The 23,694-nt window shown below is 36.3% G+C and overlaps 1 long non-coding RNA gene across 8 annotated transcripts in view; it reads right to left on the bottom strand.

Moving 5' to 3' along the window:
* Positions 1–6,475: 6,475 nt before the first annotated feature.
* Positions 6,476–23,694, bottom strand: part of LOC135321543 (uncharacterized) — a 59,158-nt gene continuing 41,939 nt past the window's right edge. For 6 of the 8 annotated variants that reach the window (XR_010381401.1, XR_010381398.1, XR_010381397.1 and 3 more), the window contains 2 exons: positions 17,845–17,967; positions 12,380–13,565 (listed from right to left, as the gene is read on the bottom strand). This is a non-coding gene — a long non-coding RNA (uncharacterized LOC135321543). Of the gene's footprint in view, positions 7,235–12,379; positions 13,566–17,844; positions 17,968–23,694 lie in introns of those variants that run through there. The other 2 variants (XR_010381395.1, XR_010381400.1) reach the window with 2 other exon arrangements.

Here is a 23,694-nt window from a genome sequence, read left to right on the forward strand (position 1 = left end):
AAATAGTGCTGCTATGAACATTGGGGTGCAAGTGTCTTTTTGAAGTAGAGTTCCTTCTTGATATATGCCCAGGAGTGGGATCACTGGGTCATATGTTATGTCTATTCCTAGTCTTTTGAGGAATCTCCATACTGTTTTCCACTGTGGCTGCACCAAACTGCATTCCCACCAGCAGTGTAAGAGGGTTCCCTTTTCTCCACAGCCTCTCCATCATTTGTCATTTGTGGACATTTGAATGATGGCCATTCTGGCTTTTGTGAGGTGATACCTCACTGTAGTTTTGATTTGCATTTTTCTGATAATTAGTGATCTTGAGCATTTTTTCTTGTTCCTATTGATCATTTGTATGTCTTCCTTGGAGAATTGCTAGTTTAGATCTTCTGCCCATTTTTGAATTGGACTGTTGGTTTTTTCTTATTATGTAGTATGAGCTACTTATATATTCTGGAGATCAAGCCTTTGTTGGTTTCATCCTTTGCAAAAATTTTTTCCCATTCCTTATATTTTTGTTTTGTTTTACTTATGGTTTCCTTTGCTGTGCAGAATCTTGTAAGCTTAGTTAGGTCCTATTTGTTTATTCTTGCTTTTATTTATACTGCTTGTGTAGACTGCCCTAGGAGAACATTTTTGAGCTGTATGTCAGATAATGTTTTACCTATGTTTTCTTCTAGGAGGTTTATTGTATCTTGTGTTATGTTTAAACATTTGATCCATTTTGAGTTTATTTTTGTGTATGGTGTAAGGGAATGTTCTAGCTTCATTGATTTACATGCTGCTGTCCAGTTTTCCCAAAATCATTTGCTGAATAGACTATCTTTATTCCATTGTATATTCTTGCCTCCTTTGTCGAAGTTTAATTGACCAAAAGCTTGTGGGTTCATTTATGGGCTTTCTATTCTATTCCGCAGACCTGGTTTTTATAAAGTTGTTTCTCTCACATTTTCCTGCAGCTTCCTTTAAGTTTTCCATTTAAAGAAGGGGACTGGACAACTCTGGTCATTATAATGTAGCTGTTAGAGGATCCTGTTTTACCTTTGTATTCTTTTCTCCCACAATGAAGAATCAGAAAAAAGGAGATGGTACAGGAGCAGTGTTTGAATTTTCTTGCTGCTTTGCTCTGAAAAAAAAAAATTATAGACCTTGTTTCTTAGTAACCTGAAGTTTGCAGATTGTGTTCAAATATGTAACCCAATTTGTTTAGTGCAATTATTGTGGATAAATCTCCATCTAATTCAGTAAGCATGCACTGAAATCCCTTTTTGTGCTGCATTCTATGCTCATATATAAGCTTTTACTTATCTGATTTTATTATCAAAACATCCTCCAGACTGGACTTACCATTTTTTTCATATTACCCCTATAATTATTCTTAAAAACTTAGGTTTAGCTAAGTGAGGCTTCTTGTTTAAGGCCACACAAGTAGTAACTGATTAAGCTGGTATTTTTTAAAAATATTTTTGATAGTATTTGAGGCATCTTGAATACTTGACCTATAAATATGAACTGAATAGTTGAGACATTTGAATATAATATCATGTTTATATAGTCTGATTATGAAATATGCATAGATATTATAGGGAACTTTTATTATAATGCCAATCAGAAATATGCCAGAAGAACCATGGTATAATTGTGTTTTTACTACTTAATTTTTAAAATCAAATTTGCCTTGGAAAACAATTACAAGGGAATCTCATATCCTTTTCACCTAGATTTACCCACTGGTGGCATTTTCCTAGATTTGCTTCCTCTCTCTAAATATATGTATATGTCTCTCAATATAATATAAAACAATATTTGCATTTTCATTCTTATTTTCATTTATGGGATTAAGTTGCAAAAATCCTGACCCTTCTCAGCTAAGTACCTTGGCCTAAATCTCTCAAGATTCAGGACATCCTCCTGAAACAGAAGAAGAGTGGCAAGCGGGAGAAGGAGCAAGTGTGTGGGAACATTGATCTAAAGTGTGCAGTCTCCTTCTCAAAAAGGGGAGGCAGGAGTGTGGGAAAAGTCTTCAGTAGTTTACCTATGAGGATGATGTTACCTGTGCGTTTTTCCATACATAGACTTCATTATGTTCAGGTAGTTTATTTTTATTCTTAATTGTATTTTGTTTAGTTTTCACATATTTGTAGACTTTGCAGTTTTATTCCATCTATTAATTTCCAGTTTCATTTCATTGGGTTCAGAAAAGATACTTTGTATGAGTTTAACCTTTTAAAATTTGTTGACTTGTTTTGTGGCCTAAAATATGGTCTATCCTTGGAAATATTCCATGCCCATCTGGGAAAACGTGTTTTCTCTTGTTGTTGGATGAGAGTGTTCTGTATATGTCTGTTAGGTTCAATTAATTTATAGTGTTATTCAAGTACTCTGTTTTTCCTACCTATTATTGCAAGTAAGGTATTAAACTATTGTATTATTGTTAAGTGATCTGTTGCTCAATATTGTCAATGTTTATTTCACATATTTTGGAACTCTGAGGTTCAGGTATACATATGTAGAATTGTTTATCTTCTAGATAAACTTTACTCTTTTAACATAATATCCTTCTTTGTCTCTTTTAACAGTGCTTGAAATAACTTTTTTATCTCATATAGATATAACCACAACAGTACTCTTTTTGTTGTTATTTGAATAGAAAATCTTCCTGGGATGTACAGTAAGGTGGTAGTTGCTCAGGCTGACCTGTCTCCAACCTGTCTGGTGGCAAACCAGCACCCATTCACTCCTTCTAGTCTAGGCTTCTCCAGCCTTTCTATCTGTTTCAGTCTTTCTCCAAGTAGCCAAGGGGATTTGTCTCCTCTGTGCAGGACCTCAGGACTGGGATGCCAAGTCTGTGGCTTGACCTACTCACTCCTCAGGGTTAGGGTCTATTTGCACAGTCTTCCTTTTCCTCTTAGTCCTTCCCTAGGTGCACAGGTCCCAACCTGAAGTTTTTACTCCTCCCTAATTATGTGGTAATATCTCCTGAAATCTTGTTTGTATAGGAGTTCTGCCAGTTTTCAGTCACTTTTCTGTGAGAAGTTATTATCCCTCATCTTGACACCCCTCCTCTGGAAACAGTATTCTTCATTGGTAGGTTCCCCCCTACCCCATCACTCAGTTTTTAGCAATTTAAACATATCATTCCACTGCCTTCTGGCCTACAAATATTTTGTTGATAAATTGACTGACAATCTTATTGGATGTGATGAGTTACTGCTTTTTGTCGCTTTCAAGATTCTCTCTTTGTCTTTTGACAGTTTGATTATAATATGCCTCAGCATTGGTCTCTGATTATTTATCCTACTGGAGTTTGTTGAATATCTTGCATTTGTAGATTTATATATTGCATTGCATTGGGAAATTTTTAGCCATTATTTCCTCAAATAATCTCTCTGCCCTGCCTCTCCCTTCTGCTTTAGGGACTTTCATAATGTATATACCTGTCTATATGACAGTATTCCATAAGTTTGTTAGGCTGTATTCACTTTAAAAAAGTTATTTCTTCCTTCTGCTCCTGAGACTTGATAATTTCAAATGTCCTTTCTTCAAGTTTGCTGAGTCTTTTTGCCTGTGCAAGTCTAATCCCCTTTATATGTATTCAAATGCTCTTTCCCTGAGCTTTACCACCAAGGCTAATTCCCTGTAGAAAATGTGTAAATTGATTCATTGTATTTTCCAGCCTCAGAATTTCAGTTTGGTTCCCTTTTTAATTATTTTTATCTCCTTGTTCATTTTCTAATTTTGTTCATATATTGTTTTTCTGATTTTCTTTAGTTATTTTTCTGAGTTTTCCTTTAGCTTTTTAAGCATATTTTTAAAAAGTTATTTTAAAGTCTTTGCCTAAAACATCTAATGCACAAGTTTCCTCAGGGTTGTTTTGGTTTTTTTTTTTACCACTTTATATTCTTCCTTTGGAAGGGCCATATTTTCATTTATTTTGTATGCCTTGTGATTTTTGTTGTTGTTGTTGAAAAATTGGATATTTATTTATTTATTTATTTTAAATGAAGGTACTCAGTACCTAACCCAGGATTTTGGACATGTTATTTACATGCTTTACTACTGAGTTATTACCCTCCCACCCCCTGAAAATTGAGCATTTATGACTCAGTCACCTTTCCCATTCTTTGCATACTGGCCTTTTGACAAGGAAGTCTTTTCCTAAGCTGGCTCTTGATTTTGAAACTTGGGATTAAACTTAAGAGAAGTTCTAAAGTCTTTTTAGGCTTTTTTGAGCATGCATCTTCCCTGGGCCTGTGTTTTGCTTTTTCAGTTTTCCCATATATGTGCTCCTTTTAAGTATATTAATTTCCCAAAAGATGCCTCCTTTGAACTTTTGATTGTCTATTGTGTGTCTCCACCCTGAAAAGAAAAAGAAACATTCAGTTTCTCTTCTCAACTTTCTATTTTTTATACTTATTTCTGGTCACCATATATGTGAGCATTTTTTCACAATAAGCAATTCTGACCCTAACTTCCAAGAGTTAGTTTATACCCTACAGATTAAGGGCTCAGTCCCACAAGACTTCTCCTCAGTTCAGATGCAATTACAAATCCAGGTTGTCACCTGTGCTTCTGACTAACTGGCTGTACATTGGAGTTACCCATCTCTTCCCCAGGTTCAATGATTTGCTAGGATGGCTTAAGAACTCAGGAAGGATAGTTTGCTTACTAGATTACTGGTTTATTTTAAAAAAGGATACAGCCTATAAACAGCAAAATAGGAGACGCAAAGGGAAAGATATCAAGAAAAGCATGTGGAGCTTCCATGACCCCTTTGGATGTGCCACCTTCTAACAACATCCACATATTCATCAAGCCAGAAACTCTCTGAACCATTTCAGTTAGGTTTAATTTATTTTTTAATGGAGGACTTCTTAGATAGATATGGTTGAGTAAATTATTGGTCATTGGTGATTAACTCAACTTTCATCTCTTCTCTGCTCCCCAGTGGTTGGAGCATCAGGCTAAATGTTGCAACTTTCTAATAACATTGATTCCTCTAGCAAACAACTCCATTGTAGTGATCTAGGGGCTTTACAAAATCACCTCATTAACAAAAACTCAGTTGTTGTTGAAAGGTGCTTGTTATAAATAACAAAAGACTCTCCTTTCATCTTTATCAGTCTGGAGCTATTTTAGGAATTGAGGACAAAGACCAAAAGTTACAAGAAAAATAATTTCATCTCTCTCATCACATAGGGTTTTAAGAGCTATATACCAGGAATAAGGACAATGATCAAATTTGTGTTTCTTATTATACATCTCAATATCACACACCCATAATATCTTGTCATAGGTGTCTGCAGGTCTTTCTCCCTGCAGCTTTCCCAAGCAATGCCCACTGCTTCTCCCTGCCTAAGATCCAAATAAGGGAAAAGATAACAGTCCTTCAGGCAGCCCATGAGATGTCAGAATATTGTAAATGCAGTCTCCTCTGCTCTGTTTATTTTGAAAAAGGGAATTGGAAACTCAATTGATGCCTTAGATAGTCTATTTTATATATTCACTGGTAACCTCTTGCTCTAGGCATCTGTGGAGCTGTCTCTCCACATTTTTCCTTGAGAAATACCTGCTGCTTCTTTCCACCTGATATCCAAGTTTTACCACCACCTACCCCTCTGCCACCCTTCCCTGAGTTTCATGTGAAGTGAAACAGAGACCTGAAGAGGCAGCCCTGACAGTTTAGAACACTATAAAATTCCCTCTCTCTGAATCAGGGGAGGGAATTGGGAAATGATTTGCCACTTCCTTAAAGACCTTACCAAAATGGGGACCGAGGGCAACAGAAAAACCACAGAATTTCCTACCATTTTGAATGAGGCTGTTTCTTGATTTGGTATTTGGTTGGTTGCTTTGGACCTTTGACTGTTTTATGGAACTACTGTAAGGTTATTCTAGCTAGTATTTTGGTTGTTGTTTATATCTCCTTGGGGAAACAAGAGCTTAGAGTTTGCTAGTCTGTCATTTTGCTCAAGTATGTAGATTTTCAATCCTTTCTCAATGACATTCACTCAGCCTTTGTGAGAACCATTTACCTCATTTCCAAAGTAGTTATGTTAATTACTAACTTTCAGTCTCTTGTTAATATCAGTTTAGCTGGATATGTAAGTTATTATCAAAGGGCTTGGTATATTGTAGGCCTTCAGTGCATCATAACAATAACTTTAATTATATTATTATTTTGAAATAACAGTTTGGAGAGTGATATTATATTATTTCACTACCAATATCATGAGAGACTTGAGGGAATGATGGGGGAAAACCTCTGCATTATGCTAATTCTAGGTTACATTTTGTCTCATGGAAAGCACAGAACTCTTACTTAACTTATCCTAAGTTGATAGATGCTTTGTATAAGTCTGAGTTAGAGAATGACTTTATAATCTGATTTCCCCTAAGAAGCTCTTCTAGGTTGGCAGGTTGCCATGGCATCCAGACCCAAAAGGATGGGCACCATTTGTCTGCTGGAAAGTGTCAAGGTGCTTTCAGTGAACCAAAAATCTCTGCAGATTCTTGGTGAGATTTCTTTGCCAGTGCTGGTGGTGGCCATTGTAGGGCCGTATCATACAGGCAAATCCTACTTGATGAATCATCTTGCAGGTCAGAATCATGGTGAGTGTTGTACTGGGTCAAGGACCAATTGCTTGATTCTAGCTAATACCTCAGCTTCTTAATTTTTGTCCTGATCTTGTGTAGGGAGAACCAAACTTCTCTTAACAAATCAACTTTCCACTCCTTTTTCTCACTGCTAAACCACTGTCTTACTGTAATTCATTATCATATTGTATGTTTTATTCCTGTAAAGCAAAATTTCTCCTACCAATTCTCACAATCCTACCTTATTTTACATGCTTAAGCTCTGGACTCTTGCAATTGTGTCTACTCGCTCTTGAAACACATTTTGCTTTTTTATGGACTATACTCTTCAACAAATAAATGTGTTAAAATGTCTATAATCTTAAAAATATTTCCTGTATGTCATATATTACTGTGGCTAACACCTCTCCCCACTTTTGAAATATTTGTCTGACAAAAAATATAATCTTGATTTTTTTTTCCCACCTTTTTCTCTTCCCATGTCTGTCTTCAGTCCATTTCTCTCTGGCTTTGAACCTCACCGTTCTTTCAAGATACTCTTGTTATGGTTATCAGTGACTTCCATTTTGTCTGATTCATGGATTCCCCTTTGCCTCTATGTTGAGCCCTTGCTTGGTATCTTTATCACAATTAATGTTCCTTCCTCCTTGAAACAGATGACACACAAAGTAGGACATTCTTGAGGAAATGGAGAAAGCACCAACTCGTATGCTGGGATACTGACATTCCAATAGATCTGACTCTGTAGCCCCTTGGTTGTTTAGATTATCTGCTCTAACTGAATGCTGCTTTCTCCCCTCTCCTCACAGGCTTTCCTCTAGGCTCTACAGTGCAGTCTGAGACCAAGGGCATCTGGATGTGGTGTGTGCCTCACCCACGCAAGCCCAATCGTACTCTGGTGGTCCTTCTGCACAATTAGAGCCTGGGGGATGTGTGAATGGTAAAGCAGAAATTCACAATTAAATCCTTTTTATTCTGGATTTTCCCCTTATCTCTCCATGGTCCTAGAAATTTTACTGCTTTAATCTGTAAAATCTAGAAATCAATTATAGTAAATAAGGCAAACTATGTTTTGTTTGAATCTCACTTCTAGGTAAGTTATCATAGTGTCTTAGATAAATTCTTTTATTTCTTGGCACTGTGTGGATGACTTGATTACATTTAGTAAGTCATTATTGAATGGCTGAGTTCCAGGCCTTTGGACTTAGGATTGTAGATATCAGTGACCAAAGTAAATGTCCTGCCCTAAAAGAGTCTTTAGTTCAATTGACAAGACATTATCTGCAGTCAGATTTAATACCATGTAATTGGGAAAGAAGCAGGCTGGAGAGAAGAAGAAATTACGTTGCATTGCAATCCCCAATTTGTGGGAATTTCATGGGAGCTCCATGCCTGGATTGGCTTTTTTGAGTTATCCTGATTTTGGGACAGGGGTGCTGATACATTTTTGAAGAGCTGCTCCTGAAGCCTTTCTAATTAAGAGGGCTGACATCTGAAGACTGTCTTCCACCAGCACTCCCAACAGCTGGGGGAATAAGTCCTTCAGTTTTGAAAGGCAATCCAGGCAGCACCTTACTGGTTTTGAGAACTTACAGTTAAGCATAACTAAGAAAGAGAAGTATCAATCTGTGAGTGAGGAAAAATTTCTGATTCACCTTCTTAGCTACAAGGTGAAGAGTGTATTTGAGGGTTGGATTTAAGAGACGGGTTTACATTTTCTATGATGAAGTTCATCAACTACTCACAGAGTGTTCTGGAAATCTGTGAGACACCTCTGAATGTGCAAGTTCTATAAAAGTAAGTTTTTGTCCTACAAGAAACATTTTAAAATGGATTTTTGGTGTTTTAGCTTTCTGCTAATGGGTGAAATGAACTATCCCTCCTTTCCCTCTTTTGAGATTTATTTGGAAATAATACCTACATTTTTATAGCTCTGTCTTTTTTCTCAACAGGAGTTAGAAAGTCTGCTTATTTTTAAAGCCATATATCAAACAATGATATAATCTTGCTGTTGAAATAATTGTTTGTCATAACTGCTACTTCTTCTTATCCTAATTGATTATTTTTAAAAACTGGGTTTTGGGGAAAGAAAGTAATGAATAGACTCTTATCCCACCAAACTCCCATTTAGAATCTTCTCAACATAAACCACAGTTTTTGCATTTACACTGGGAGCAACTTTATATGCCATTTATAATAAAAAAAAAACTATTTCCAGTTTATGCCATCATTTAGACAATGCTATGATTTATACAACTTAGCCTGGGCTTTAGGGCCCTTGATTAGGCTGCATGAAACTCACCTTAACTTCTCCAGTTGCCCTCTTCCCTCAAATGACTCTGTTCTAACTACAAGACCCCTGTCTTCTCCCATCTCTAATTTTGTTTCTCTGGGTTTTCCTGTCTATGGGATCACCTTCATTTCTTCAGTTCCACATTTACCAGTTCTTTAATATTCAGCTCAAGACATTGAGGAAGCTTTCAGATCACATATTCTTTCTCCAAATTTCATAGCTCTGTTCTTCCTTGATAGACTTCTAAATTTTAGTTTAGTGTTATAGCTATAGGTTTCACTGCTTATATACATTACTGAGAGTAAGCCTTTTACAGATACTTCTATCTTTGTTGCACTTACTATTGTGGATGTTTGTCCACTGCTTTGAAATAATCATGTTGTAAGAAAATTTTCATTTTTAGCATTGCTTTTTTAAAATCTAAGAACAATGGGGGATATTTAGTAGCTTCCTGCAAGTATTTATTGATTGCATATAATTTAAATACCCAGTTATGTCAACTATGGTGTATTTTATATGGACTCTGATTAATAAATATATGCAGAATGAATAAGTGCCCACACTCATCACTGAATTCCTAATTACACAACAGGTACTGTATTAGTTTTTCTGTATATGTTATTTTACTTTATCCAATTGAGGAAAAATAAAGCACTGTGAAAACTAGAATCATTTTATATATGAAAAATTTGCAAACACAAGAAATGTCTCTGTAATTGTCAAAGTTGACATCTGCATTTACATCTGTCTTCAATTTCTTTGCATGGTGAGTATGTTAGCTGAAATAATAAATGAAACCATGATTGAAGAAGTGTACAGATGAATTTCTAATGTAGGGGTAAACTTCTAACTCTCTTGTTCTAATGTGCTTTCTAGGATGAGTCTAAGAAGGATTCATGGATCTTTGCCCTGGCCGTGGTTCTCTGCAGTAGCTTTGTCTAGAACAGCATGAGCACCATCAACCACCAGGCCCTGGAGTATCTGCAGTATCCTTCCAGGTCCTGAACCACCATGTTTCACTGAATTCATGGGAATGAGGATAGAGTCAATCTCTCCCTTCCTGTCATTTAGTTTCTTGGGTGGAGCAGAGGGGACCCATGGCAAAAGAGTGTGTTTATACTATTTTTATACTAGAGAAATGTGGGAATTGTTGGTAGTGAGTTTCTTTTCCCTAACCAAATGTTAGTTATGCGACAGAGCTTGCAAAACATCAGGGCAAAGTCCTCTCAAACACCTGATAGAGTAGAAGATTCCACAGAATTTGTGAATTTCTTTCCAGACTTTATCTGGACTGTATGGGATTTCACCATGGAGCTGCAGTTATGTGGTCAGCCTATCACAGAAGATGAGTACTTGGAGAATGCCCTGAAGCTGATTCCAGGTATCAGAGTATGGCCTGGGCAGTGTACGGTCCAATAGAGTGTGGGATCTACTAAACAATATCCCTCATCTCTGTGATTGCATTTGTATTTGAGACTAAATCAAAGTCTGTGGAAATGGTGGCTGGAAAGTGGGTTGCAAAGATCTAGGGGCTACAGTTGAAGTTTACTCAAGAAAAGTAAAGTGTAAAGTGAAATTACTCAAAACCAATTTGTTTTTTATACATCTTTAAATTTAGCATCCAGATTTACATGGGTGATGAAACATTCTAAAGACTGGACACTATGTTTCCTGTTCCATCAATTTTTCTCTGTTGAAGAAAACAACTAATCAGCTAATTGTTAGACATGAAACTGCAGTGAAAAGCTTATCTAATGAACAAAATATAGATTTCACATATTATTCTTTTCAAAGAGGGCTAGAAAACTTTCTAATCCTGTATAATTATATCATCTACAAAATGACTGTATGTTCTAAATAAACCTGAAGAAGTGACTGTCTTTACAATCTATGCCTTTTCAATAATACTGACAATTATTAGAATATTCATTTTACCTTCCACATCATAGCTTTCTCCTAATTCCCACATGTTTACCCATGAATTAATTACAAGGTAAAAAATTATTTTCATGGGTTACATTTCCAAGGATGTGTGTCTATTGAAACCTTGAGAGAAATATCAATCACAATTTAGTCATTCTTCCTTTCACGTTTCTATTTATGATTTCTCAAAACAGCTATTAAGAAATTGGCTGGCAGGAGAGGACCAAATATAAACATTTACCTCAAAGAGTTTATAGATTAGTGGTGATACCTTAAAATTATATTTCAGGTACATTTATACTTCAGAGGTGTTTACTAATAAATACATAACACTGCATCAATTATTTTTAGCATCAAAACAGTTTTTCTTAAATAATGAGGATGTCATTCCTAATATTCCAATTACTGTCCATGATCCCTTGTTTGTACCTCTCCTTTTTGGTTCCACAGCTTAATTCCTACATGAGGTTGAGTTGAGCAGAAAGTTTCATGTGACCTTTCATCCTTTTAGCTGCTAGTTAAGCAAACACATCATAGACAACCATTCTACTATGTGCATGTGTGGAGAGACCAGCCATAGGTTTCCTTTACTGGATCAGATGTCTCCCTAAATTTCTCTGCAGTTATATCATTGGTATAAGTCTGATGTGCAAAGAAGTATTGAATGTCTATGTTAAAAGAGTTCTATGTGTAGAAATGGCAAAGACACACAAATCCCTGCCATGAACACCTGTAACCCCCTCGCCTCAAGACTCTACACACTCTAATCCCTGTTTTTCTGTCCCTCAGGGAAGAATCCCAAAGCCCAAACATCCAATCTACCCAGAGACTGCATCAGGCATTTATTTCCAAGATGGAAGTGTTTTGTCTTTGACTGGCCAACATAGGAAAAAAAAATTCTAGCCAATATTGGGATGGTAACTGAAGACCAACTGGATCCTAAATTCCAGGAGCAAACAAAAAATTTCTGTTCTTACACCTTCATTGATGCAAGGACCAAGACCCTCACAGAAGGAATCATGGTCACTGGGAAAGGTGAGTCTCTTTTTCCCATTTCCATGGGGACTGCTATGTGTTGAATATTTTATATAATGTGCTTTCTAGTATTTTTGTTTGATTCTATAAAGGATTCTGATTTTACAGACTTTTATACTCCATGAAGAAATCTGTATACTTTATAATTATCTCACTTTGGGGGATTTACAAATTCCTTCCCCAAATTGCAACTTTTGTCAATGATATCGGTGACTCCCACTTATCTGAAAACATCCTCCACTTAGAATATAATCACTCTCTTGGTGTAAAAACAGAATACTGCATGTTTTCAAAGGAAGTCCTATACAATAAGTGTTCTTCACAAGGAGAATTCAAAAGATATTTTGATAATTTAGAGTGGTCCAAAAATAAATATTAGCCCATAAATCACTGAAAATCCATTCAAAGCCTCAGAATTAGGAATAAATTAAACATGGTACACTTTGCCTCATCTGTCTATCTATGTAATCTGTATTGCTTTCAATTTTTAAAATGAGAAACTGCATTTTCCAGGTAGCCCCTAGTATTTTAGATAGAAGTAGATATTAACTTTTTTAGTCCTGTGGCCTGGAAAACCATAAAAATGAAGAGTCAGTAGGAAAATGAAGGTGATAATAGTAGAAGGAGGTAGGGTTGCGTGTGTGTGTTTGTGTGTGTGCATGTGTATATGACCCTAGAAGCATAGTCTCAGAATCCTGGAGCCATTGACTGATAACTTGATATTTAGCCCCTAAATTTCCTGGCTTCTTCAGGGCTGAGGACTCTGGTTGTGACCTACCTGGATACTATCAATAGTGGAGCAGTACCTCGCTTGGAGAACGCGGTGACAACTCTGGCCCAGCTGGAGAACTCAGCTGCCATTCAGAAGGCAGACAACCACTACAGTGAGCAGATAGCCCAGCGAGTGAGCTTCCCCACAGACATGCTGCAGGAGCTGCTGGAGGTGCATGCTGCCTGTGAGAGGGAAGCCCCTGCAGTCTTCATGGAGCACTCCTTCAAGGAAGACAAGCAGGAGTTCCAGAGGAACCTTGTGGTAATCTGTCTTAGTATTTACTTTATGTCGCCTCCCCTTGAAGAATGAAGCCTAGAAGTGTTGTTACCGGTCCCATGGCTCATCTCTCACTCAAGGATAAAGTAGTCCATGTTCTCATGAGGGACAGAGTTTCAAAGGACTACATTTCCTTCTTTTTTGACTGCCAGAACTCAGGCAGTTTATCTGGAACTCCCTTTGACCTTCAATGAAAAATCAGTATAGATATCCTCTTGAAATAAATACTTCTGTGGATTCCAAGCCTGTCCAGAACACCCAAGACATTCTTTAGCTGGCTTCTTTTCTGTGAACACACTCCTATGGCTGGGAACCAAAATTTCTCTTTTCAGATCCACATCTCAGGCCACTTTCAGCTTAGGTTGCTCCTTGTTGTATCTATCATTGAAGACAGAATCACTGAATGTGGCAGCTTCAAAGAACCAGAGAGATTAGGTAATGCAATTCCAACAGCTCAGATGAAATACCCAAAGGAGGTTAGGGAACTTCCCCATGGTCTTCCAGAGTTTTCAGAGCTGTGAATAAATCAAATCTTGTGACTGCTGTTTTATTACATGTCCTCCAACAGAATACTTTTCTCATGAGGAACACAGTTAGACCAATTCTTCTACCAGATCCTTTGGAAATTTACTTCCTCTGTTCCTTGCTTCTGGTGACAGCCCTCTATCTTTCTTCCCTCTAGGAAATCATAAAGAATAAGAAAGATGGTTTCTTGATGCAGAATGAAGAGACATAAATCAAATATTGCCAGACTAAACTTGATCAGCTTTCAAAGGCACTAATAAAATTATCTCAGCAGGAACTTTCTCTGTTCCTGGAGGTATTGAACTCTACAGGAAAGTAAAGGAAAGTATTGAAAAGGAAAATTACCAAGTGCCCATGAAACAAGTGAAGGTGAGGAATAAGGGAAACATGGGGAACCTACAGAATACTCAAAGGGGTCTCCTGAAAATCTGAGAGTGCAGCTCCATGCATGCAAAAAGAGAGTGTATGGTGCCATTCAAACAGCTGTGGCTTTTAAGGTTCACTGCATGCTATTTATTTCTGAAGAGAGTACAAATGTCAACTCCCAACCATGAGTACAGATTTCTTAAATCCACAAGAGACAGAACAGAAATTATTCATTTTTTTTTTACTCAACAACATATTTGACGTGTTGAGCACTGATAATTTACAAGTCAGTCTTTGTACACAAGGATGATCACAAGTGAGACAGGAAGTCAACTACATAGGCAAGCTATAACACTCAGGAAAGAGCTACTTAGGTGTTAGAAACAAATATAATACTAATACTAATAATACTAATACTAATACTACTACTACTACTACTACTACTACTACTAATAATAATAATAATAATAATATTAAACTATAATAATGCAACTAATATATATTGAACTGTTGTTTCCTATAGCCAAAATGTTAAGCTCTTTCCCTAGAATCTTTAACTTAATCTTTCAAATAGCATTAAGAAGCATCTACATTATCAACATTTTAAAGATCTCAACTGAGAAGCATAGGCAGGTTAAAATAAGTTGTCTAAAGTTATAACCAGCTAGTGGCAGAGGAGAACAGCAGCACAATTTAGAGGCACTATTTCACACTGGTAAAGCAGATATGTAAAAGCACCAGAGATTTGGGGTTTGTAGAACTGAACATGATTCTGACTGGCTGGATTCTAGTGTGGGGAGAAGGAAGTAGCACTGGGCAAGAGACTGGAGAGAGACAGGTCACTCTAAGGAGCTTGGACTCATTGTAAGGAACCACTGAGGAACTTTAAACTTGAAGCAAAAGTTACATGGACTTAGTTGTCTTTGCATCAATAATTTCCCTATTGGAAATCTAATTTCTGTGCTCCTCCTTGGTTCCTCAGGCAAATGAGTTCCTCCAGAGGTTTCTGCAGTCCCAGATGGCACTAGAGAAATCCTGCAGGCAGATAAAGCCCTCACTGATGGGGAGAAGCCCATAGCAGGTACAGGGTCGGGCTGGGCTCACAGTGGGATGTGTATGTTCTTGCAGTGCCCTCTGACAGGTGTGAGAGCAAAACCTTCCCAATACCGGAGCTTCCTTCCTTTCTGTGGAACAACACTGCTGCACCTGGAAACAGCAAAGGGAACTGTGGTTGGACGCCAGACAGGCAGAGCCTTTTCTCTCACATTCTGAAGTGTGTTCTCGATGGTGTGGACATGGGGTTTTGGGGGAGGACTTCAGAGATTTCCTACCTCTCTCTTTAATTTGGTTTGGCCTCTGAGCTCAGGAGGGTGGAGGTCAATCCTTGCCTATTTTTTTCCCTCTCTAATACCTTCCAGGGGCAGAAGAGTGGACCTGGAAGGAGACAGCTGAGAAGGAACAGGAGCTGCTGAAACAGAAACTGCAGGAGCAGCAGCAGCAGGTGGCGGCTCAGAAGAGAAGTCTCCAGAAACACATAGTTCAGATAATGGAGAAGATGGTGAGAGAAAGAGAAAACCTGCTGAGAGAGCCAAACAAGATATTGGAGCATCAGCTGAAGGTGAATCAGGCTGTGGCAGTAGTAGAGCTTGATAGCTTTGCCATGGTACCCCAGGAAGGGATGGGTGAAGGTTACAGCATGGTCATGCAGAGATCACAAGTGCATCTACTGCTTGTGATTTATTAAAACCCTGAAGCCTTTGAATCCTTCCAAAACCTTTAAATTTGGCTCTGTAAGTAGACTTTGGAGACTTCAGGATGAGTATTCCCCCCTCTACTCCAAGCCCTCAGAGAATATAAATAGGGTTGAATAGCCATTTAGAGAATTTTAAAATGATCTCACAGGGCTTGATTGAACAGATATTCCAATTATGTGTGTTTAATATGAACAACAACTAATATGCTCTACCAAGGTCACTACCTTTTACCAGGAGACCTGCTCAGCCCAAGGCCCTGAGGTAGATCTGTTCTGACATAAAACTACCAGAAATGTCCAGACTTAAAAACACATAGAAATGATAGATTTTACACTTGCTGCATTGCCTCCAGGTGTGGACAGATCCCCAAGCTATCATGTGGCTTGGAGGGATTTCTCTCATTGTTCATCTGAACATGATTTATAAGAGATTTCTATAATTTAGGGGCCATGTGTTTATAACAGATTTCTATAATATGGGTGACAGTGTCATCCTGAGTGGGACTGAGAATTAGTGCAGTCAGACCAAGGCTACCTCTCATTTGCATTTTTTGACTGGAAAATATTACATTTGTCCTCATGCCAGGCTTAGCCTCCTGGCAAAACCCTAAGGTATATGAATATTATTAAGGCTGTAAACTACACTTCTTCTTAATATTTCGGTCCAAACAAGGAAATATTCCTTGTTACAAGAGTCTCCTTTCATGATTAAGAGAGAACAATTTTAGGAATAAAACAAAGATAGTCTGACAAAGTTTCAAAGTTTGACAAAATGTAATCCTTGAAAAAATGGGAGATTTAAAAAGTTTTACTTCCTTCCTCATTTTTTTTTTTTTAGGTCCAAGAAGATCTGTGTACTGAAGGATTTAGAAAGAAATGTGAGGAGATGAGTACAGAGATAAATCATTTGGGAGAGAGAATTGTTGATACTAAAAATGATGATAGTTCCTTGCTTGCACAAGCCTTGGACAACCTTGGCAAAAGAATCGCTTCGTTATTGCCTGCCCCAGCTAACATTCTTGGTAATGTTATGAAAGTAGTGAGCTCACTATTTAAAAAGAAGTAGCTCTCCTTGTAAAGAAATCAGATATATAATATAATATACATGTATGTTCTCTGGCCTATTTCTGATACGCATGGTTTTCACTTTCATCCAGCAATGCTTTAAATATAAAAAGTGATTTCTAGAGAATACTGATGCCTGGCCCACATTAGATAGAATAAATGCATGGACAATTTGATATAGTGTGTTCAGATTTAGGAAATATATATGCGTGCAAAATAATATATATGTGTATGTACATATATACAAGAGTTTCACTGAGGCTTCACTTCTAATGGCAAAGGATTGGAAACCACTTAATGCTCATTTATGTAATTTGGTAATATATATTTTCCTTGTATTTATACTAGAATACTATGTTGCTAGTAAATAGATAGTGGAGCTCTATTTGTATAAATATAGAACAATCTGGAAGATAGAATGTAGAGTGAAAAAATGAGGCACAAAATAGTTTGTATAATGTGTTCACCGTAAAAAAAAAAAAAAGGCAATTATTTTGGGCACTCATACACATGTATGTAAAGTACATTTCTGGAAGATTCATTAGAAACTGGTATCATTGGTTCTTCCTGGAGAAGACAGCTTGGCATCAGGGATGGAAAGGACACATGCTTTTCATTATATACTCTATATTTTCAATTTTGCAAATTTAGCTTGTGTTATTTCTCGAATAACAAAGAAAACAAACTACAATACTAATAATTAAAATAGTAAATGGAATGTGAATAAATGGAATTGCTCATTGCTTCCAGAAATGACATTAGCCTGCTTAATGAGGGGTATAAGACTAAGATCAGAATACTAGAAAATAACCTTTGCATCCTAATCTTGTTTTTGCTTTGGCCTTGGTTTTTAATCCCTTATATTTGCTTCAAAAATAAGGTATGAACTTTCCTGTTACCCCTTGAAATCTCAACAACAGTAACCTTTAATTCATAGGTTTCAATTACACTTTTACAGTGTTTAGAAACAAATTACTAAACACTAAGAATATTCACTGGTGAGAGGAATTCCCATCATCCTTAAGTTCAGTGGTGGCATCTCTGCTGTTGGCAAGTACAGAAGGGGTGATGCACCACTGCAGAAATGGATGCCTTCATAGTAATGGGGAATGAAAAACCCAGACACACAGAGGCCAGGTGTTGGCATTTAAACATCAGAATTCAAGTACATACAATAAGAGTAATGAGCATCGTGGTTTGTCTTAGCTCAGGCTGCTATAACAAATTACCATAAACTGTGTGGCTTACAAAACAAACATTTATTTCTCCCAGTCCTGGAGGCTGTAAGTCCAAAAGCACTGTGCCAGCATTGTTATTTTCTTGGTAAGGGTCCTCTTACAGCTTTACAGATGACAAGGTTCTTACTGTATCCTAGCATGGTGAAGAGAGAGAGACAGAGAGAGAGAGAGACAGAGAGAATGAATCTCATGATTCTTTGTTATACAGGCACTAATTAGATTCATGAAGGCCCCACACTCATTATCTAATCCCTCCCAAACCCCATTTCCAAGCACATTGGGACATTGGTATTTGGGGTTTCCTCAAATGGACTTTGGAGAACACATTCAAACATTCAGTCTATAATTTGGTTGGAGTGGCAGCCAGCAGACCTGACCAGAGGAAATTCTGAAGATGGCAAATAAAACAAGGTGTCTGTAGAGAAAAAAAGAATGGGGAAGAAACCATTGGAATCAAGGATATATATAGGAAGCTGAGAGGTAACATTGATAAAAGGTTATAATCCGTAGCCTTGGTCTAAACCAATTTCAGATGATGGAACTATCACCTGGAGGGGAGGGCAGGATCCCAGGAGAGAGGACCTTGCAACTCAGGGATGAGGATAAATGATAATGATTTTCACAGTGCCTCTCCTAGGGGACCTCTGGAAATGTTCTTGGATCCATATGCTGGGAAATGAGAATGCCCAAACACTTCAAGGACTCTCAGAATCAGGATCCAAGCTAGGAGTGATGCTCAGATCCTGAAAAGACATCACAGTCTCCCTGTTAGAGGTACATGACATCCTGGTATGAACACAGTCTTGGCCCAGGTGCAACTAACTTGGTCTAGTATTTTTTTCAAATAAAAGTATAGTTCGTCTGAAGACAGACACCATTTTATATATATATATATATATGTATTTTCTTTACATCTTCATAGTGTATGTTTAGGCACAGAGGGTACTTAGTAAGAAACTTCTGTAAAAACAAAAAGCTGACACATGTGTGATTGTTTTCAATTGCCAGAATTCCATGATCACACCAAACCTCTGAGATAATAGATTGTTTGGATTTTAGATATTAGATTAAGGTCTCTAATTTGACTTAAGGACCAGAGGAGCAGAAGAAACTCTTTTGGTACAGTTTCCCCCTCTGTGACCTTATTCACCACAGTCTCAGTATCTCTGCGAGGATGTTAACTCATCTCCACTGGAGAATTTAAATGACTCCGTCTAGTCGTGGCTTCAAGTGTTCAGAAGGAGAATGAATGGCTTTGCCTTTTAAAGAAGAAACCATATAGTAATGAATATGTGACCAATGTATCATGGGGTTTAATGCAAAAGTAAACTATTCTACAGAAATATCTGTATATCTGTTCCCACTGAGAGCTTGACTTAAGCAGATGTTCTAATCCCTTGGACTAGACACACCCTGCATTGAAGAGCAAAGAGAAGCCTTGTCTTTTTTAGATTCGACATACAAGTGATATCACACTGTACTTGTCTTTCTCTGACCTATCTCACTTAGCATAATGTGCTCAAGGTCCATTGATGTTGCAAATGGCAGGATATCCTCCTTCCTTGTGACTGAATAATATTCCCTTGTGTATATGTATATGTGCCACATCTTTTGTATCCATTCATGTGTTGGCATTTAGGTTGCTTTCATTTCTTGGCTACTGTGGTTAATGCTGCAATAAACTTGAGTGCAGATATCTCTTTGAAATACTGTTTCTATTTTCTTTCAATAAAAAATAATAAAACTGACAATGGTCACTTAGAAAAATAAAAAGGCTTTAAAAAGTAGTTAACAATTTATTCACCCATCTATTCTAATCCTCATTAAGGAATGCTTGGTTCTAATTATTTACATTGTTTGTTAAATTCTTATGTCCTCCATGCCATTGTTCTGGATTATGTAAAGAGAGAAAAGCAAAGATCTTGTCCTCATGCAGCTTACACTGTGTATGGGCCTTACATAATGTTATTTAGGCAGAAATAAATATTGTAATTATAAACATGTATATATATATATGTGTGTGTGTATATAGATGTGTGTGTGTATATAGATATGTGTATGTGTATGTATGTGTATGTGTGTGTGTATATATACAAATATTTTTTGTGTAGTGATCAAGAATCTAAGTTGCAACCAAATAGTCTTTTTTTAAGTTTGGTTTCAACCTAGTGCATCTTGCCTGGAGATATAATTGTGTATTATAGAGCCCTAAGGACCAAATATGGTAACTTTAAAGTAAGGTAAAACCTAGAGTGCATGGTGATTGAAACAATGAATAAATAGATTAATGTTTGGATGTATGAATAAGTGTGACATTTGTTTATTATTTCAAAGGGTAATAAATATCCCTCTTATTACCTATAGGCCAAAAAGTAAAGGCTTTGGTGAAGAATTTTGTGTTTTTTGATCTCTATTCCTTTATCACCTGTACAAATTATTATGTTTAAACAAACTAAAGTGGATTCTGTTTCTATGACTGTACTAGGACTGATATGACAACTCTGGAATATTCTTCCTTGTGTCTCTTTTTCCATGGAAGTGTGGTTGTGCCACTCAACAGTGTTATTTGGATGGAATTCCTTTTACTTCAGATAATGTGATCTTATTCCTTAACCACTGTTCTGTGGACAGTGGTCCCAGGCTGCATTGAATATGGTGCTCACTCTTAGCCCAGGAAACAGTCCCTGATAAAACATGAGTAATGAATTCCTCCCCTGATATATTTGGTCTAAGGCCCCAATCTCTCTCTGCCCCTGCTGACTGTCCATTAATATAGAAAATGCAGACAATCAAGTTCTATTTCCCTCCCACTTAAAGTACCTAATTATTTTATTTTGATGAAATATGCACAACTATTTACTATTTTAACTATTTAAAGTGTACAATATAGTGGAATTAAGTATATTCACATAGATGTTACAATCATCATCACTATCTACCTCCAACCCATTGCATCATGCTCAGCTGAAACTCTGTATCCAATAAACAAGTCTCCATTTCCCTCTCCCCAAGCTCCTGGTAAGTGTGAGTAAACTTTCTGTTTCTATGAATTTAACTACCCTGGATACCTCATAATAATGACATCATATAGTATTTTTCTTTTTGTGACTGTCTTATTTCAGTTAGCATAATGTCCTCAGGTTTATTTCGACTGTAACATGTGTTAGAATATCCTTCTTTTTAAGGCTGAATAACATTCCATGGTAAGAATGTACTACACTCTATTTTATTTTTTTTAATTTTTAATTATTATAGTACTTTTACATTTCCACTTAATTTGTAGTTATTACAAAATACTGGCTATGTTCCCTTTGTTGTGCAGTACATCTTTGTAGCCTGTCTTATACTCAGTAGTGTGTTACTCCCACTCCTCCCACTCCTCCATACCTTTATTGCCTGCCCCACTTCCCACTGGTAACCACTGGTTTGTTCTCTATATTTGTGAGCCTGCTTCTTTTTTTGTTGTTGTTTTTGTTATATTCAATAGTTTGTTGTATTTTATACATTCTACATATAAGTGATATCATATAGTATTTGTCTTTCTCTGTCTGACTTATTTCACTTAGCATAATGCCATCCAAGTCCATCCATGTTTCTGTTAATGGCAAAATTTCATTTTTTATGGCTGAGTAGTATTCTATTGTGTGTGTGTGTGTGTGTAGTGTACAAAAAATATCTATACATACTATATCTATCTATATCTATCTATCTGTGTGTGTGTGTATATCATATCTTCTTTATCCATTTACCTGTTCATGGACACTTAGGTTGCTTCCATATCTTGGCAATTGTACATAATGATGCTATGAACATTGACATGCATGTATATTTTCAAATTAGTGTTTTTGGTTTTGGTTTTGCTTTTGCTTTTATATACCCAGGGGTGGAATCTGGGTCATATAGTAATTATATTTTGAGATTTTTGGAGAAATCTCCATACTACTTTCCACAGTGGCTGCATGAGTTTACTTTCCCACCAAGAGCCCACCAAGGGTTTCTTCTCTCCACATCATTGCCAATATTTGTTGCTTGTGTTCTTTTGATGACAGCCATTCTGACCAGCAAATACACTACAATTTATTTACCCATTCATACGTTAGTGGATAACTAGATTGTTTCCATTTTTTTGTACTGTATTGAATAATGCTATTATAAACATTGGTGTACAACTATATATTTGAGTTCTTACTTTCAGTTCTTTTGAGATATATAACTAAAGTTGAACTGTTGAATCAAATGGTAATTTTACGTTTAATTTTCTGAGGAATAGTTATACTGTTTTCTACATTAGCTGTTCAATTTGTTCCTACCAATGATGTACAGGATTCTCAATTTCTCTACATCCTTACCAAAATTTGTTTTCTGTTTCTAAAGAAATGGCAACCATATTAATGTGTGTGAAATGTATCTCATTTCCTTAATGAATAATGATGATGAGCACATTTTCAGGTACTTATTGGCCATTTATCTTTGTTATTTGGGGAAGGTGTCTTCAAGTCCTTGACTATTTTTGAAATGAGCTCTTTGTTTTTGTTTTTGTTGTTGCTGAGTTAAAGGGTTCTTTATATATTCTGTATATTAATTTCTTATCAAATGTATGATTTGTAAACATTTTCTCCCATCCTGTGAGTTACCCTTTATTCTTTTGATATTGTCCTTTGATATGCACAAAATTTTAAATTTTTGTAAAAACCAATTTATCTATTTTTTCATTTGTTGTCTACAAACACCTTTGGTGTATATCCAAGAAATCACTGCCAAACCCAATAGAATGAAGAGATTCCCCTACGTTTTCTTCTAAGAGATTTTGTTTAGCTTTTACATTTAGATCTTTGTTCTATTTTGAGTAAATTTTTGAATATGGAGGAAGGTAAGGGTATAACTTCATCCTTTTGCATGTGAATATCGAATTTCCTCAGTATCACTTGTTGGAAATATTGTGCTTTTCCCACTGAATGGTCTTGACACCTTTACCAAATCATTTGACCGCATATGAGAAGATTTATTTACTGTATTCGTCTATATGTCCATTTGGATTACAATAGTTTGTACTAAGTTTTGAAATCAGGAAGTATGATATCTCCCACTTTGTTCTTCTGTTTCAAGATTTTTTATTTGTTTATTTGGAATCTCTTGAAATTCCCTATGAATTTTAGAACTTTTTATTTTCTGGAAAAAATATTGGAATGTTGATAAGAATTGCATAAGATCTGTAGAATCTGTTGAGTAGTACTGACAGCTTAACAATATTAAAACTTCCCACCTATGAACATGGATGTCTATTTCTTTATGTCTTCTTTAATGTCTTTTGGCAATGTTTTCAGTATGCAAATCATTCTTCTTCTAGGCTAAATTTATTTTTAATTAATCACTTTGATCCTATTTTAAATGGGTTTGCTTACTTAATTTTTTGAATTGTCATGTTAGTGTATAGAAATGCAACTGATTTTTAATTGTTGATTTTGTATCCTCCAAATTTGCTGAATTCGTTTATTTTTTCTATTTTTTGGTGAAATCTTTGATATTTCTATATTTAATATCTTGTCGTGTGTTGAGAGAATTTATTTCTTCATTTCCAAATTTAAATCTCTTTATTTCTTTCCCTTGTTTTATTACACTGGCTAGTACCTCTAATACTATGTTAAATAGAGGAGGGAAAAATGGGCATTACTGTCTTTTTTGTTATCTTAGGGGAGAAGATTTCAGTCTTTCATCATTGAGTAGGATGTAGCTGTGGATTTTTCATGCATGGTTTTTATCATGTTGAGGAAGTTTTCTTCTATTCCTAATTTTTTAGTATTTTTTTAACAGAAAAATTATTAAATTTGATCAAAGGATTTTTGTGAATCAATTGGATTAC

This window comes from Camelus dromedarius, chromosome 6 (genome assembly GCF_036321535.1).
Source record: "Camelus dromedarius isolate mCamDro1 chromosome 6, mCamDro1.pat, whole genome shotgun sequence".
Classification (NCBI taxonomy): Eukaryota; Metazoa; Chordata; class Mammalia; order Artiodactyla; family Camelidae; genus Camelus; species Camelus dromedarius.